Source organism: Melopsittacus undulatus, chromosome 5 (genome assembly GCF_012275295.1).
Source record: "Melopsittacus undulatus isolate bMelUnd1 chromosome 5, bMelUnd1.mat.Z, whole genome shotgun sequence".
NCBI lineage: Eukaryota > Metazoa > Chordata > Aves > Psittaciformes > Psittaculidae > Melopsittacus > Melopsittacus undulatus.
In genome coordinates this window covers 40,584,314-40,600,668 of record NC_047531.1, presented here as the reverse complement: position 1 = coordinate 40,600,668, position 16,355 = coordinate 40,584,314, and the positions used below count along the sequence as shown (strand labels likewise).

At 45.5% G+C, this 16,355-nt stretch overlaps 1 protein-coding gene across 2 annotated transcripts in view; it reads right to left on the bottom strand.

Moving 5' to 3' along the window:
- The window catches only part of LOC101879541 (electrogenic sodium bicarbonate cotransporter 1), a 163,005-nt gene extending 147,592 nt beyond the window's left edge, over window positions 1-15,413 (bottom strand). For both annotated transcript variants that reach the window (XM_034062759.1, XM_034062760.1), the window contains exon 1: window positions 15,177-15,413. The gene's annotated coding sequence lies outside the window, so the exon portion shown is untranslated. The remainder of the gene's footprint in view (window positions 1-15,176) is intronic.
- Window positions 15,414-16,355: the final 942 nt, after the last annotated feature.

Below are 16,355 nucleotides of genomic sequence, written 5' to 3'. Positions count from 1 at the left end.
TTGGGGGTTTTATGCCATTTATTTCTGTCAGTACCTCATGTCCTTTTTGTTAGCTTTATGCCTCACAGGCAACTTCTTATTTGACCATGTTTCACCCATCCAATTGGGTATCACTACGTATTTTTTCAGTTTTGGCTACTAATGGAAAAAAGATTTTGACATGAAAAAGTTCCTAAAATCCCTAACCTGCTTCAAAACATTTGCTTGGAAAAACAAACAAACAAAAAAAAAAACCAACCAAAAAAACCCCAACAACACAACAAAACATGAGCAAATTCTCAGGAGTAGTTTCAAAATGGGAAAGGGGCAGAGGGAGAGAGCACAATCCAGGGTGGACTGAAGAAGAGAGCTAAGGTGAAAACATGACCCCAAGCCATAAAGTGTTTGCCCCACAGTGTTGAACAGACCTATAATTCAGGGCATGACCTGAAGCTCAGTAAGACTTAGATAAAACCTCTCCAAAGGGCTGACTTCCGAGAGCATTTTCATGTGCTCTTCAACTAAATCCGTGTCTATGTAAAAACAATCTTGTTTTATGAAGTAGCCGCTTGTTCAAGCCGTGTGTGAGAGCTCTTCTTGAGAAACCAGTGCCTAAGTGGACTGTGTCATAAGACCAGGTATCACAGACTCAGAACTGCAATATTACAAGCATGGATTTTACATGAGCTCAGCACACAACATTCAAAGGGTACAAGACTTTAGAAGTCAGCAGTAGACAGGATCTACTGTCTACTACATTTATACACACACACACATATATACATATATACACAAACACATAGCTATATAAACCTAGACATAGAAATGCTCTAGAAATATTTCTGGTGTCCTCAACATAAAAAGGACATGGAACTGTTGGAACAAGTCCAGAGGAGGGCCACGAGGATGATCAGGGGACTGGAGCACCTCCTGTATGAAGACAGGCTGAGAAAGTTGGGGCTGTTCAGCCTGGAGAAGAGAAGGCTGTGTGGAGACCTCATAGCAGCCTTCCAGTATCTGAAGGGGCCTACAGGGATGCTGGGGAGGAACTATTCATTAGGGACTGTAGTGACAGGACAAGGGGTAACGGGTTGAAACTTAAACAGGGGAAGTTTAGATTGGATATAAGGAAGAAATTCTTTACTGTTAGGGTGGTGAGGTACTGGAATGGGTTGCGCAGGGAGGTTGTGAATGCTCCATCTCTGGCGCTGTTCAAGGCCAGGTTGGACAGAGCCTTGGGTGACATGGTTTAGTGTGAGGTGTCCCTGCCCATGGCAGCAGGGTTGGAACTTGATGATCTTAAGGTCCTTCCTAACCCAAATTACTCTGTGATTCTATGAAACAGCAACTGCAGGAAATCTTTCCAGCATCTGCCGAATATTGGCTACACTGGGACTCAAAAGGCAAGGGATGGGTAGCATGGACCTTCCTACCTACAGACAGATATGTTAGAGTGCGTGCCTCAGCCTTGCCAGCCCACCTTGTAAAAGCAAAAGGTTATCTGGAATGGGAGTTCCTGGGGTTAAGTCCACCTCCCACTCAGCAAAGGAACAGGCAGTGTGTACAGTGGGGGGTGGAGCAGCACACCCCGTGGCACCACTAACCCAGAGCCAGTTTTCCTCAGGGAAAACAGTCCAGGACTCCCCATCCCAGCTTCCCAGCAAGCAGCTCCTGCACTCATCCTCCCGTGTGACTGTTTTTGGGGGGAAGTCTCTGTAACCCCCAGCACACAAAATGTATAAGACCATCTTACATTCTAATTTCACTTCTCTGACAGCTTGTAACTTTTCCCTTCCTTCAGGCTTCATACTTTCAAACACATCCCTCCTAGAGCTGCATATTTTCCTTCCCTTCACCTCTGAGATGCTGAAGCCGCTCTAAAAGCACCACAATCTCTGGACCACCAATGTTAATATCATCACAACTAAGCATGCAGTACAGAACATATGCTGCTGCTCGAAGGAGGACAGGCAACACCTGATCCAGCACAATGTTGGGCTGGCAGAGACAGAAAGCAAGCTTATATAAAACATCTTGGACAGATCTGAAGCAACCAAGGGAGCTAATGCATTTTCAGCACTTCACAGAGTGCAGTCACAGCACTTCTGATCCAGTTCTGGGTGTACTGAAGTGATAAGTGATTTCATGATATGCTGGTTTCACAAACATAATCCAGCATAAAGGATATTTTTAACATGGATGATTCCAGTAATTTGCTTCAACAGTCAACCTCATACACAGTCTGTGTGGCATGACTGAGCAGCGTACAAAGGCGTTACATGAGCACGAACTTTGTGAAGTATGTGTATTACCAAAATCTTGATGCAACCACAGTGTCCAGCTATAGACTGAGACCTGGAGAAAGTGCATGACTGAGAACCAGGAGTATGTCAAGGGCTCTATTTGAGTTTGAAATAGTACAGATCTTAGTGGGGTAAAGAAAGGACAAAATAAATAAATCAATCTCTGCAACTTTACCTGGCTACTAGATGAAAAGCCCCTGTAAAACTGTGTATTTTCTAAAAGTTAGAGAAGTTACCCAAAAGTAAGAAGGAATGTGATGCTGTTTGAGATTCCATCAAGAGGGTGATCAGAACTGTGTGAAGACACAAGAGGCAAACGTCAGCACACACACATAATCCAGGCAGAGGAAAGGCAACTTCCCCAAAAAACACCAGATGAGCAAGAGAACCAGTAGGCTTTCAGGGAACAAAATGCTCCAAGCTACCCTCATCCTCACATGAGTGACAGCTCTTGTCCAGAAAACTTGATAGTGACTGCTTCCCAGGGAAAATGAGACAAAATCTCCTCTGAATGTCACTGGCATTGGTCCCAGTGCATACATAACATGCCAATTTAATAATAGTCGATCAAACTATTGCAGATGTGGCTGACAGAAATGCAAACAGCCAATTTTCAAAGTAAATGCCCTTTTTTCCTCCACTAGCTGCACTGGAAGGGGAAAAAATAAAACCACTGCCCCCCAAACAAACAAACAAACCTCAAACAACCACAAAAACATAAAGCAGATTTACTGAAGATGAACAACATTTCCAGAGAGGAGAGAGTGGTGAGAAACACAAACCCAAGTTATTTTAAAGCTATCTGAGAACTAACTGAAATTAAGAATTTCATCACTTCCACCAATTTAAGCTCCTGTCAGAACAACAGGAGCGAGGCAGTCCCAGCCCACAGCACCACGGACCCCAGGAGCCATTCTGTCTCTCAGGACTGCCAAGTGCTTAGCAAATTACCAACAATGCCAGCACAAGCCCGAGAACCCAAAGGAACACTGGTCCCTCACTGATGACCCCCATGAGGATCATTCAACAGCAGTGTGACTGCAAGTGACAATTCCTCCCTGAATGATCATGGCAGACCCGTGATCCCAGTCACGGAGAGCAGCTTATTGTGCCTTCTGGGGGCTATCATCAGGCTGCTGGGGCAAAATCATTGATGTTTGATCCCTAGATACTGCTGTCCAGGTTTATATTGCATAGAATTCCAGACTAGTTTAAGTTGGAAGGGACCTTAAAGCTCATCCAGTTCCAATCCCCTGCCACAGGCAGGGACACCTTCCACTAGACCAGGTTGCTCCAAGCCCTGTCCAACCTGGCCTTGAGCACTGCCAGGGATGGGGCAGCCACAGCTTCTCTGGGCACCCTGTCAAGTGCCTCTACTCAAAATGTCATGGCATTGTACAAGAGAGGTAGGTTTGTTGGTTTTGCCAATGTTATCAAAGAAAATAGCTGTCAGAATACTGATGGCCATTGGGAACCTCATCATCATGTCTACTAGCCTCATGAAAGAGCTCAGCCACACATTCACTCTCTTGATGGCACCTGAAAAGCCAGCAAACAGAGATTTTTCTATGATTCTCCGTAACATTCCCAGCAGTGGACAACAGGGAGCAGGTCACTGTTGTACAGAACAATGCACTAACTTCAGATGCCCCTTGCCCTTCCATACACAGAGCTCATAGAGCAATGAGATCAATGCATGATGATGACCCAGTTACTACCTTGACTTCAAATCGTGGCACCACTAAAGAGCAGACCAAGCCCATGATCTTTAAACTCAGACCTGCAGACTATCAATTAGCCATTAATGACAGTTTTGCCCAGACCAGGCAGGGGCACATGACGGTGTTTTTCCTGCATTAGTCAGTGAATGAAGGATATGGGTTCTTTCACCGCCAGAACACCAAATTAAACAGCGAGGAACATGACACAGAATAAAAGCAGAGTGGTAGAAGCAGACAATGCATGATCCTGCATAAAGTCAAACCATTTAGAAATGTTAAACTCACTTCATCAGCAAAATGATTTAGCTACTGGATTGGCATTTTGCTTCATGGGAGAGTTATGTTCTTAATTTGGTTCTAAGTGCCCTAAAGCTGGATTTGCTGTCTCTAAACCACAGCCGGGAGCACGTAACTGAACCGCTGAGCAGGCAACTCCCAAGTTTTAACAAGAGTGTCCCTTAGATGACATCCAGGCAAGGGCAGCCCAAAATAGACTTATTCATATCAGCCCAAAACAAGTCTGAGAACAAAACCATAACCCAAGAGCTGAAAAGTAGTTTCTTGCTAGAAAGTGTTCACAGCTACTTCTTACAAACTCCTTTCTAGTAACCCATCACCATCCAAAAAACCACTTGGGAAGAGGGGTGGGAAGTGGTAGAAGCATGGTGATGCTGATGAGCACCACTACTGCAGGAGATCCTGGATCCTCCAAAGTACCGTGTGATGACCAGTGAGCTTGTCTACAAGACCAAGCAGATTTCTGCAAGATAGAAGGGACTTTAGCATAGGTATTTTTTTCAGGCAATGGCTGAAAAAAAATCTCATCTTCTCTAGGGATAGACTTAAAAAACCCATTCTTCTGGATAGAGACAGCCTAGAAGATTAAGACCACATGTTATCTTCCTTTCCTAAAGGAAGGCTACTGGTGTTACTCAGGCTCCTGTGGTACAGGTGACCCTGACTGACCCCAGAAATATTCCAGACCATATGGCATCATGGCTCAGCATATAAAGCTGGGGGAAGGAATAGAAGTGGGGCACATTCAGAGTGATGGTGTCTTTCCCCAACACTGTTACACATGATGGAGCCCTGCTGTCCTGGGGATGGCTGAACGCCTGCCTGATGACGGGAACTGGTTAATTAATTCCTTGTTTTGCTTTCCTTGCATGCGTGGCTTTTGCTTCACCCATCAAACTCTCCTTACCTCAACCCATGACTTCTCATTTTCCCCTTCCAATTCTCTCCCTCAACCCACTGGGAAGAGCGAGCCAGAAGTGGTGTGGTGCTTAGTTGCTAGCTGGGGTTAAACCCAAACAGTTCTTCTTGGCACACAGCACGGGGTGCAAAAGGTTCCAGATAATCAGAGATTCAAATGGAATATGCTAGATCAAGTTTATAGCTGTTACTGCTGTTTAGCTAGTAATTGGCAATTTACCATGGGGCTTGCTTGCCTCACTGTCTACTGGAATCTAGTGCTCATTAGCGGATGCTTTATAGTTTTGCTGCTTATTGTAGTGCTTATCATCTGACTCTGCTATGCTGGGAACAGTCTGATAACAGTCATGGTGGTGTACCTGGTCATGCTGTGACATCTCAAAGCATGTGGCCATGGCTAAGTCCATGCCAGAGCACCTCCACCCCTAAGGGACTACAGTCTGTGCGTAAGTCCAAGCTGGAGAAGGGGCAAGGGGAGAAGTTCACTGCAATGTTAAGCCCTATGGTCTGGTTCAAAGGAACCAGTGGTGGACATTGTAATGGAAAAAAAACTGTAAATTGTTGTAACCCATTATTTCAGTTGCATGTTACAGGAATTACTATAGCAGGAACCAACTGAACTAATGGAGGACAAGACTTCCAAGAGGCAGTGCAAGTGCAGCAGTGACAAATCTGAGCTGGCTTTGGTACCCAGTAACTCTATTCAACACAGCACCTCTCCTGTCCTAAGTGACCATTATAAGAGATGGAGCCCAAAGTCACAGACTAAATCAACTCAATGGACATCTATGGACAATTTACAGACTTTTCACAGGTGTGGTCCACAGACTACGGAAATGATATCTGTGTATTATATCAAAGGATGGGAAGTAGGGTGACAGATAATGAGGATGCCTTGGACAGAGACCAGAGTATCATGCAAATCATATGGAATAAGGGGTGGAGAATACGCTGGGTTTGGCTGGGTACTTGGACTCCGATTCTCTCCTCCATCCCATCAGGGAGGAGTGAACAGGATATCAGGCTTATTTGCTCATGTTATCACCCACTGTCTGCTTTCATTCTCTTCTTCACATGCATCTGCCTCCATGTGTGTGGAGGCAGCCATTCTTTGGGAAGACACCTCAGAAAACCAACTTTCTATAACACCCATTCAGTGTGTCAGGTGTGGTCACAATGCAAACCAGCATGTCTGGGGATGGAGAGAGCAACCCAAGGCAACATTCATGGTCAGTACCCACTGAGCATAACCTGCCCAGCTTGGTCATTACATAGCCGCTCCATACATCCCCGACTCACCAGAAATTCTTTCAGCAAGGATTCCTGGGTACTGTACTTACATAAGCTGGTGCCTGCAGATTTCACCACTCATCTTTAACCAGACATCTCCATTCCAGAAGAGGGTACAACAGTGGCCAACTCCAGCTAATTTTCAACAGGGTTGGGATACAAAGATGCCTTTTGTCCCTTTGGTGATAAGGGTCACAGTAAGCAAAGGTGATAAAAGCTACTCCTGGGTGACTGAACCAGTCACACACATCTTAACCATCAGCTGCAGGCACTTTCTCAAATACAGGCTATAACCACCTATCACTGAACCCAGCTTGTAAACCTTCATATAATCACCACTTGCTTGGAGACACCTGCTAACAAAGAACAGCTTTGTGCCCAGCACCTCATTGCAACACAGCTGTTTAAAGGTAAAAGGAAAATTGTTGACAGCAACATTAAATACCAGTTATCTGCACCCATTATCTTGCTTTGTTTTTTTTTTATTGCTACGTGGAACAACTGGTCTGGGAACAGAGCCAGGAAAGTTGGGCTGAGACCACAGTCCAAGACTTCATAGACATTACTGAGAATTTCAAACTAAGGGTCATATCCAGAAGTGTACTGACTTCTTCACGAAGAATACAAGATACCTTTCCTGAGTTACAAGTTGAGCCTCCCCAGGAAAATACTAAGCTGTTCATAACCCAAGGCATTAATGTACCAGGAATACTTAACACAAAGGTTTCTTTTTCATCATTTAGAATTAAAAAGGAAGAAACATGTTCAAGAAAGACAGCTTCATTTGTAGAAAAGTAATTACATAAAGTTTTAGAGTTCACAGAGATCTCTGCACACTCCCACATTTCTCCACTTCTGAAGGCTCAGAGGACATTCTGGTTACTTGCCGGGAAATACGTTTTGAGCACCATTAGCTTAAGCTGGTTTTGCAATCCTTTTTAATAAATTAGGTTGTATACCTAATGTTCATTGAACTGCATTTGGTCTGGGCTCCTCTAGCTTGACCTTTAATTTGACTAATAATTTTAAAGCTGGAGACACGATCTCCCTTTATTCCGTATCTGGAGAGGATTCTGACACTAAGATACAGTTGGGGCTTCCATGGAGTTGTTTTGTAGCATATTCCCTTTCAACAGAAAAATATATATCACATTTCTGGAAAAGGGAAGGTATGGGTGATACAAAGCAAACTTAGGAAACCTCGAGGTTTTTATTTTTAGCAATTCCTGACACTTCACTGTTTTATTCACAGGTTCAGTGTCCATCCCGGGTTGAACTATAGGATGATAACCACAGCTACATGCCCACTCCTGCAAACAGGATAAACTGAGTACTCAGAGCACCGTGGTTGTAGTTCAGTGCCCACAGTAGTCAAGGAGGGGTGCCTGGGCTTGCCTACATTGTCAGTGAAGCATGGGCCCAAGCCCACACTCAAGCCCAGACTTGCTCACATTCTTTCAATGCTAGCAGGCTCTCAGACCTTCTTCAGCACACTGCTAAAGTGGAAAATTCAAGGTCTACCACAAAGCCCTGAAGACCCAACTTTTCCTTCTTGCCAGTGGACACCAGCAAGGTCCCATGGACACACTGGCATTGGCAGGCACAGTGCATGATGCTCCTTGGGCAGACCACAAGGCTTTGGGCCATGGGAAGCTCTAAGCCGCTGGGCTTTGCGCACCAAAGCCAACTCACAGAAGAGGGCTTCAACAGCAACAGCAGCATTGCCAGGGACAAGGAGAACTCGGCTCAATGTCTCTTGGCATTGGGTAGAAACACTGGCACAGGTTACCCAGAGAAGCTGTGGCTGCCCCATCCCTGGCAGTGTTCAAGCCCATGCTGGACAGGGCTTGGAGCAACCTGATCTAGTGGAAGGTGTCACTGCCTGTGGAAAGGTGTTGGAACTGGATTGGAATTGAAGTCCATTCAAGCCCAAAGTATTCCATGATACTCTGCTGCTTTTTACAGTCACATAACCTATCTACACTGAGCAACCCTAAGCATTGGTTAGATTAATGCATTCATTCAAGGGAGCCTTTTCCCAGTTGAGAACACAAGAGTCAGGTAGCTTATCCACCAAGTTAGCCAAGTCACTTTGGTCTGACATGAGCAATCATACTGAAGACTGATTTATCCTAACAGGGTGTCAAAACCCACTCCCCTGGGCATGGTTAATCATATACTATTTGCTGAAGGCCAAAGAAGGCATTCTCAAAGCTTTTACAACACAGCAGGCATACACTGCAGAAACAGACTGCCTCTCCCAGAGCCAGACTATGGCTTTTCAATATATAAACCGATCGCTTACTGTTCACAGGAAGGTAGAAAACCACAAATACTATTCTATTCTGAGCTATGGAAAAACTTTAATTTATCGCACTCCTGTAGAAGCACTTCTTGCTCTTACATGAGAACAATCTTTCTTTCCAAACACATTTTGTGGATGTCAGTAACACATCGTAGACTTAAACTGACTCTGAAATGGAAGCAGTTCAAAAGTTGACACTGTGCAAGCAACATCTGTCTATTTAAGACGGTTTTGCAACAAAATTAGTGACGTCAACTGATGTCAACAGCCACAGGTGAGCTGTAACCGAAAACATAACCTAGGCCTCTGGTGATCTCTGTAGGTCCCCTCCTATGAAATATTCCATTAACTTTTAAATAAATATTGCATTCTAAACCTCTTCTTAACACCACCCTTCAAGTCCCTATCAAAGGTGGACTGAGGACTTAGCACTGGTCTCCAATCGATTTCCAACTCCACCCCTCACACAGCCCATGGTTACAATCCAGACTTCGTTCCTACACCTGTCCATCCCCGTTCAATCTGTTCTCTCCACTCACTTTATCATCTCACCCTTGTTCCTCTTGCTCATACCAGTAGAGCTATGCACACTGGACACAACCTACTGCACTTTAGCATGGCCTTAACAATCCACCCACTGAATTGCTTCGAGGTTGGAAGTCACTGGTGGCAAATTGCCTGTGGGATTCAGGCAACAGACCCACAGAAACAAACGCCCCATGAACTGTAGGAAAGGTACCAGGACTGGAGTCCATTGTATGGCCAGGAAAGATGTGAACCATGTTGTGGCACTCCAAGGGGATGGCTCCACATTTCCAAGCTTTCCCTACACACCAATAAGGATGCTCACAGCATTGATACTCCATCATCAGCATTATGAAGGCATCTGGCAGTGCTTCCCGAGAACACCACATTCACACTTTGCCTGGGACAATGCTCCTTAAACTTAGTTATTATTCACAAGCCCAGGCCTAATAGATCATGAGATGTTAAACAATGGATGTGGAATAACTCCCAGGGCACCGCACGCTGTATTGTTGTGCCATTATGGTTTTGGAACGGAGCTCCACAGGAGACAGAAGAGAACAAAGTATCCCTCTATTTTTTCACTGCGATTATTGTTTCTGCCTTGAAGGATACACAGGCGGCTCTGTTGACTAGAGCGACTGGCCTTCAGCAGTGCTGTTTGCCTGCTGAATGCACCAACTGTCAGAAGTGGAAGTGATATCAGGCTATTCACATTCAGCAAGAATTTGGGTAAAACACACTTCACAGTCATCAAATTTACCAACTGAGAAACCGAAGCAAAATGTGCATGTACAAATCCCATGTAGAAACACACTTCCATTCAATTCTAGTGCAAGGAAGCAGGTGTAACATACTCAAATGTTACTTTTCTGTGACCTACCGAACGACTATTTCCCAACCTCACACAGAACCTTCTCACAGTTAGCAACCCTGATAACAGATCTTTATGCTTACGTATGAGGGTTGATGATACGTCTGAAGTGTTATATAGTCACAGAACAATAAAAGCAGTTCACTTTTGCAGCCCTCTGCTCAAGGTTAAGAGTTGAAATTAGAGGCTCTGATCAGTAAAGCTGCAAGAGGAGATGAAAATTAAGCAAAAGCTTACAATAACTTGAGGTGAAAATTACCATGAAGTTGCACATAGCAGTGAAAAGGACAGGCAAGTCCTGATTCTGCAAGTACTGTGCAGAATAGACAAGACACAAAAATTCTAATAAAAATGATTACTTGACATGCAAGACTCCAGTCTCTTCTTTTAGGATTACACATCTGAATACTCATCAAAATCAAAAAGCTTCCAGGTTCAGGTTTTTCTCAGGAAACAGGAGCAGAAGACAGAATAGACTGCAGGAGTAAATTTTAAGTGAAAAAGGCAAATACTCGTGGCACATGCAAAGCCACCAGGATTTCTTACATAATACCAGCTCACTGTGATAACTTGAGAAGGCAAATAAAATTAAATCTCCACTGGGGAACAAGCACATCCAGTTTTAGCCTGGTTGATTAATCCCACAGATCAGCTGCAGGCACCTTGCACAGGTTAAAAAAAGAGGTACCATCCCACCACAGCCCCCAGAGTTCTAAGCACAGTTTTCCACCCACAATTATCTGTTCCCATCACCAGGCAGATCATGGAAATATCCACGTCCCAGATTTAGCAGTAAGAACACTCCAACAGATCAAATCCCACAATTTCCAAACCACCCTCAAAAAAGAAAAAATCTCTAGCAAAGGAATCCATAGCTAACAATGGAATAACAATTGATTAAACCCAAAGAGCAGTTCTCAGGACTTGTCTAAAAAGGAGTAGCACAGACAAACCTGCTCCAATTTGTAAAGAAATGGTATTTATTTCACAGTCTCTGGCTGGATCTATACTATTCTCCTCTGAAACCCAGGCAAAGTATTTCCTACAGACAGTACCTTTCAGGAATAACTTGTTTATGAGGCAACAAAAATATAACAATTGATGTAACTGCATAAGATCGATATAACTCATCAAGCCAACATTTCATAACTCAGAAAAAAAAAATAAATATGTTCATTTATAACATTAGCACTGAATTAAGCCATTTTTATAATTAACATTATTAAAAAAATAAAGAGATTTTAGTAAACCTCAGCCTTAAGAATTCCTTCAAACAATTCCCACCACCATGAAGTTTGATTTTTCAAGACTCACTGTATAATGTGAAATGTATGGATCACTATGCACGGAAGGACAATTAAGTCTTATTTCAAGTCAGATTAACACAGAGTACGTAGCAATCATAATATTCAGTAGCACAATAGAAATATAACCCTGTTCCCTCATAAATGTAGCTAGATAATAAAGCAAGGATTTGAAACACTGTGACTTGGAAGATTACCCCCTTCCCTTAAAGAATTTCCTTAGGAGTAATAAATACATAGATTATACAGTCTCCCCCTCCACATACATTCATACATATAAGTAATACACACACACTTAAAAAATTAAATCAAATCCCCCTTCAGTGTGTTTTACTGTTGCAGCAGCAGCAGCCCTGCTAACAGCACACACGACCCTGGAAATCAGATGCAGAAAATCCATTTGAGCCTCAAATAAAAAGGATTCCGATTTTGGTTATGTCAAACCCATCTTCTGATTTTTCTGGTGGGAAAACCTGTTAAAAATAGGACCACTTGCCATTGCCTCCGATGTGCGCCACAGGATTCAGAGTATGGATCACAACTGACTTGTATGCTATGAGTCCTGCTCTCTTTTTCTCTGCGTGGCTGGAAATTCAGAGACAAATCCACAATTCTAAACCAAATACAACAGAACATCAATAACAAGAACTGAGATGCATGTTTCTCCAATTTTCTTCTATTTCTCACCATAAAAACTCACCAAAATTCTCTCTGCTGATAGCTCCAGGGGCAACTTTTATTCCACAGTAGGTATTTTCATCATAACTAATATCACTCACTAATTTTCAAGGATCGTATGTTTGACAGGCTTTGAGCTCCATCCCCATGCAAGCCTTAACCCAAAAGATGATAACCACTCCTTGAAGCCACTATCTGATATCAAGCCACCAAGATCTAGAGATGATGGTAGAGATTTACCTGAGAGCAAGCACTCCAGCAGGCCACGGTACCACCAAGTGCTTTTAAGCTTCTGCAGCTTTTTTCTTCTGCCACACGCTGTTTTATCACCCAATGACAGGACAGGTGCTGTAATTGTTTTCAACACTGTCCAACAGCAATAAAAAATGTTCCTGCCACAAACTACACACAATGCTGAGCAAACCCAGGGGAAAGAAGATGCTACAGCAACTCAGAGTTCAAAGGCAGGGGGCAGAAGCACTGCTTTGAAGGGGTGTAGGAGTTAGCTGCAACCTTGGTAGTTAATTGCTGTATTTTCATTTCATTTTCAAACACAATGAAGAACAAGAGCTCTGCCTCCCCTTTCCAGCTCTGTTTATTCAGAGGGAGCACAAGGAGCAGCTTTCCTTCTACCAGAAGCAGCACAATGACACAGAGACATGCTCCTTTATCAATATTAACTGTAAACTGCTATTAGTGGGATTTCTAAGAGCACTCTCTTTTGAGCCTCCTAAATGGATTTGAAGCCAGAAGCAGCTAATTGACTTCATACGAGAAAACCTGACAGTAGCTATCAGAACCCTTTGAATTTGCTCCAAGCAAGAGTTCAGATTCTAAGTCTAATGCACACAGAAAATAAGTGAAAGGCAGGTTGCTGGAGCGTGACGAGGATGCTAGCTCATTCTGGCAATGACGGAGCAGGAGCATCACTATCTGTACCTACAGGATTAAAGTGTTTCCAGGCATCTACCTTCCCAAAGCAGCTATTGCATCGTTTATCTCTGCTCCATCAAGGCAACACCTTGCCTTCCAAGTGCTTCTCTCCAGCAGGACAGTACCTCTGCTACCTGAAAAAACTGTTATGGGCAGAAAATAAATAGAGGTTTTCTCTTTAACCTCTCACACAGCAATTTTCATTCACAACCTTGTCCAAACACCTTCCAGCTTGTTATTTATTGCAGGTATCAAGGTGGCAGTGCAGTTAAGAATCTTTCTAATGGGAATACAACCAGCTTCTCCACTGCTGCTGGAAGAACATGTGTGTAGGAGCAAGGCGCCCTCTCTGATAAGCAGGTAGATCAGGAAACAAAAGGAGTTACGGATGTTTTCCCTTCTCACAGTGATATTTTTCTTCCAAATGCACTTTGTGTCTTATCAGCATAAGCCATCAGTAACTGAACCATCTGCCCTACACCTACAGCAGGACTCTGAAAACGTATTTTGAGAGCCTGTCTACAGAACTCCATTTAAAAACCTCCTGTGAGGAATACCACAACACACCACCAGCAGATGACGGTGTTTTCTGACGAAGTTTCAAGATTTAAAATCCTAACATGGAAGTTTAGGACAAACCTTTCACACTTACAAAGCATACCCTGCTCAGAACAGAATGGCTGGGCACAAGGTATTAACTTGCTAGGGATGTCCTGAGCACACAGAGACAACTTCACTCCTCTATCAACTGCAAAAAAAGAAAAAAGCCAATCCACAGCTCCTTCCCATCCCACACTCCCAACTCTGGACAGCAGCATCACACCATGCTAGTTCCTTCCAGGCTACTGGTCATTCCTCTGCAGTTGCCAGCCCCTTGCTGTCTGGGAAATGCTGCTTCAAGTAAGCTCTTCCTTCAGGTCCAGCCACTTGAATACACCAGCACACACACATGCCAGCAGGTGACCAAACAAACACAGATGCAAACCATCCCATTTAATCATTCTGCATATGACTGGACACTGTCAGGACAAACTTAGGTCTTGTGAAACAGTTACTGGGTTTGGGAACCTCAAGTTTTGGGGTGGTTTTGGCTGGGGGACGGTGGGGGAGCTCTGTATCTTGATCTTAAAGCACAGTTTCCTTTTGATTATCAACCACACAAAAATTAGGCATACTCCTGAGAATATCATGTCAGTAATTCCTGAGCAGCAAATTCTATTCACACACAATATGCAGCTCTGCACCTTTTATTAAACCCAGTTAACCAAGTTTCTTTCTTTTCTTTTCATTAATGGAAAATATATACATTTTAGGACTAACCAGAAGCCACCAAGTAGCCAGCAGCCTAACCCAAAGTCACGTCCATCCACACAGTAAATTGCAACCCCTGAAGCCGAAGAAAGCAAGTACCTCTAGTACAGTTCCTCGATGGAGCTGTTACTACTCAGATTTGCCCTAGGGCCCAACCTTACTGCTACTTACACCCAAGTTTACTTACATGAGCAGCAATGCGGAAGGATTAAGCAGCACAGAACAATGCCCGGCACCTTCTCCTGCATCGCGGGAGCTCTCGGCACGTTGAAGCACAGCGCCTGAACCCGAGTACTACAAGGATGCGCTCCCAATAAATTCTCATTTCCATGTTTGCTCACCAGCAGAGCAGCTCCAGGCTGCAGTGCTCGGCAGAAAGCTCACCACAGGGAAAGCAAGCTGCAAAGAGTTTGCCTTGGCTAAGGAAATAAATATATATTGTCCCCATACGGACATAAATCAGGCGGAATATTAAAAACGTGACGGGAAATAGGAATTCGTGACCGCGCTGCTGCTCAGAACTTACTGAGACAAAGTGGAACCGCACAAGAAGTTTCTGAACGCGGTGCAGCGTTTTTCAAGCTGGCACCAAGCGCGGACTGAGACAGATCCTGCAGGGAAAAAACCGACCAGGAATAGACCAGCCTGGCTGCGAAAGCTGCCGGTGTCCCCCCACCGTCCCCAGGGCTGCAGGCGGCCGGGCAGGTACCCCGGGAGACCCCGCTCCCCCCTGCTCACCTCCGGGGCTCGGTCCTGCGGCGTTCCTCCAGCGTGGCGGCGGGCAGGGGCTGCGGGGCAGCCACGGGATGGGAGCCTGGGGAACGTCAGCGGGGCATCGCCGCGCTCAGGGCTGGACCTGCCGATACGCGCACCGGCGCCTGCCCGCCGGTCTCGCTAACCCGCCCGGGGGCAGGCGGTGGCGGTGGCTGAAGGGCCCCACGGCCGAACGAGCGGCGGGGCGGAGCGGCTGTGCTGCCGGCGCCTGCCCGGCACGCATTTAAAGCCGCCAGCAAGCTCGGCCGTCCCCTCGCCCGCTCCCATCCCGGCCCGTCCCGTCCCCTCCCGGCCGCCGCTCGGCGTCACGGGGCCCCGGGGGCGGGGAGCACGACGGAGGGAGGAGCCTGCGGGGCCCCGCCGGGGCAGGTGCTCGGCGGGGCCAGCGGGACCCGAATGGTCCGGGCGGCTACTCACCCGATCGCAGACTCCAACCTCCCGCTCCAACGACCCTGCCCACAGCCACCCTCAGGGCAGGAGAGGTCGAGCGGCTGCAGCTCCGCACGGACCGCAGGGCTCTCCCAGCGCTGGACACACACCACCATGGCATGGCACTGGAAGCATACGCTACAGAGCGAAAATCCAGGAAAAATACGGAGAAGACAGCATTTGTCCGGTTTGTTACAGCTTTGCAAAGAAATCCAAGAGTTGTTCAAGGTGTCCCTGCCCGAGGTGGGGGGTTAGAACTGGATGAGCTTTAGGGTTCTTCCAACCTAAAGCAGCCTGTGATCCTGTAAGCAACATCTTACATCATGCTCCTTCTCAGCTCCAGCATGACAAAGCTCACCTATCTTTGCTGCCTCGTGCAGTCTTGCTTCTCCCTACCTCTTACACACAAACTTACATTTACACTACTTGCCCTTCATGCACTTCTTTCCAGACTGGTGTTGGAGGAGAGGACCAGCACCTGCAGCCCCAACTCCTGTTCAGCAAGCTTCAGCGCTTGTGGTCAGCTTTACTGTCCAGGCCCAGGGGTTCTGCAAATAACACACAGCAGAGAGGACATAGACCCACAAAGGGACAAAGGGGCCTATTGTAGTTCTGAGGAGAAACTCCAGTCCTCCAGCAAGGTTTAGGGTTACCTCACAGTGACTGCCTATTCAGCTACACCTCAGCCACCGAGCTCCACTTTTGTCACCTGCC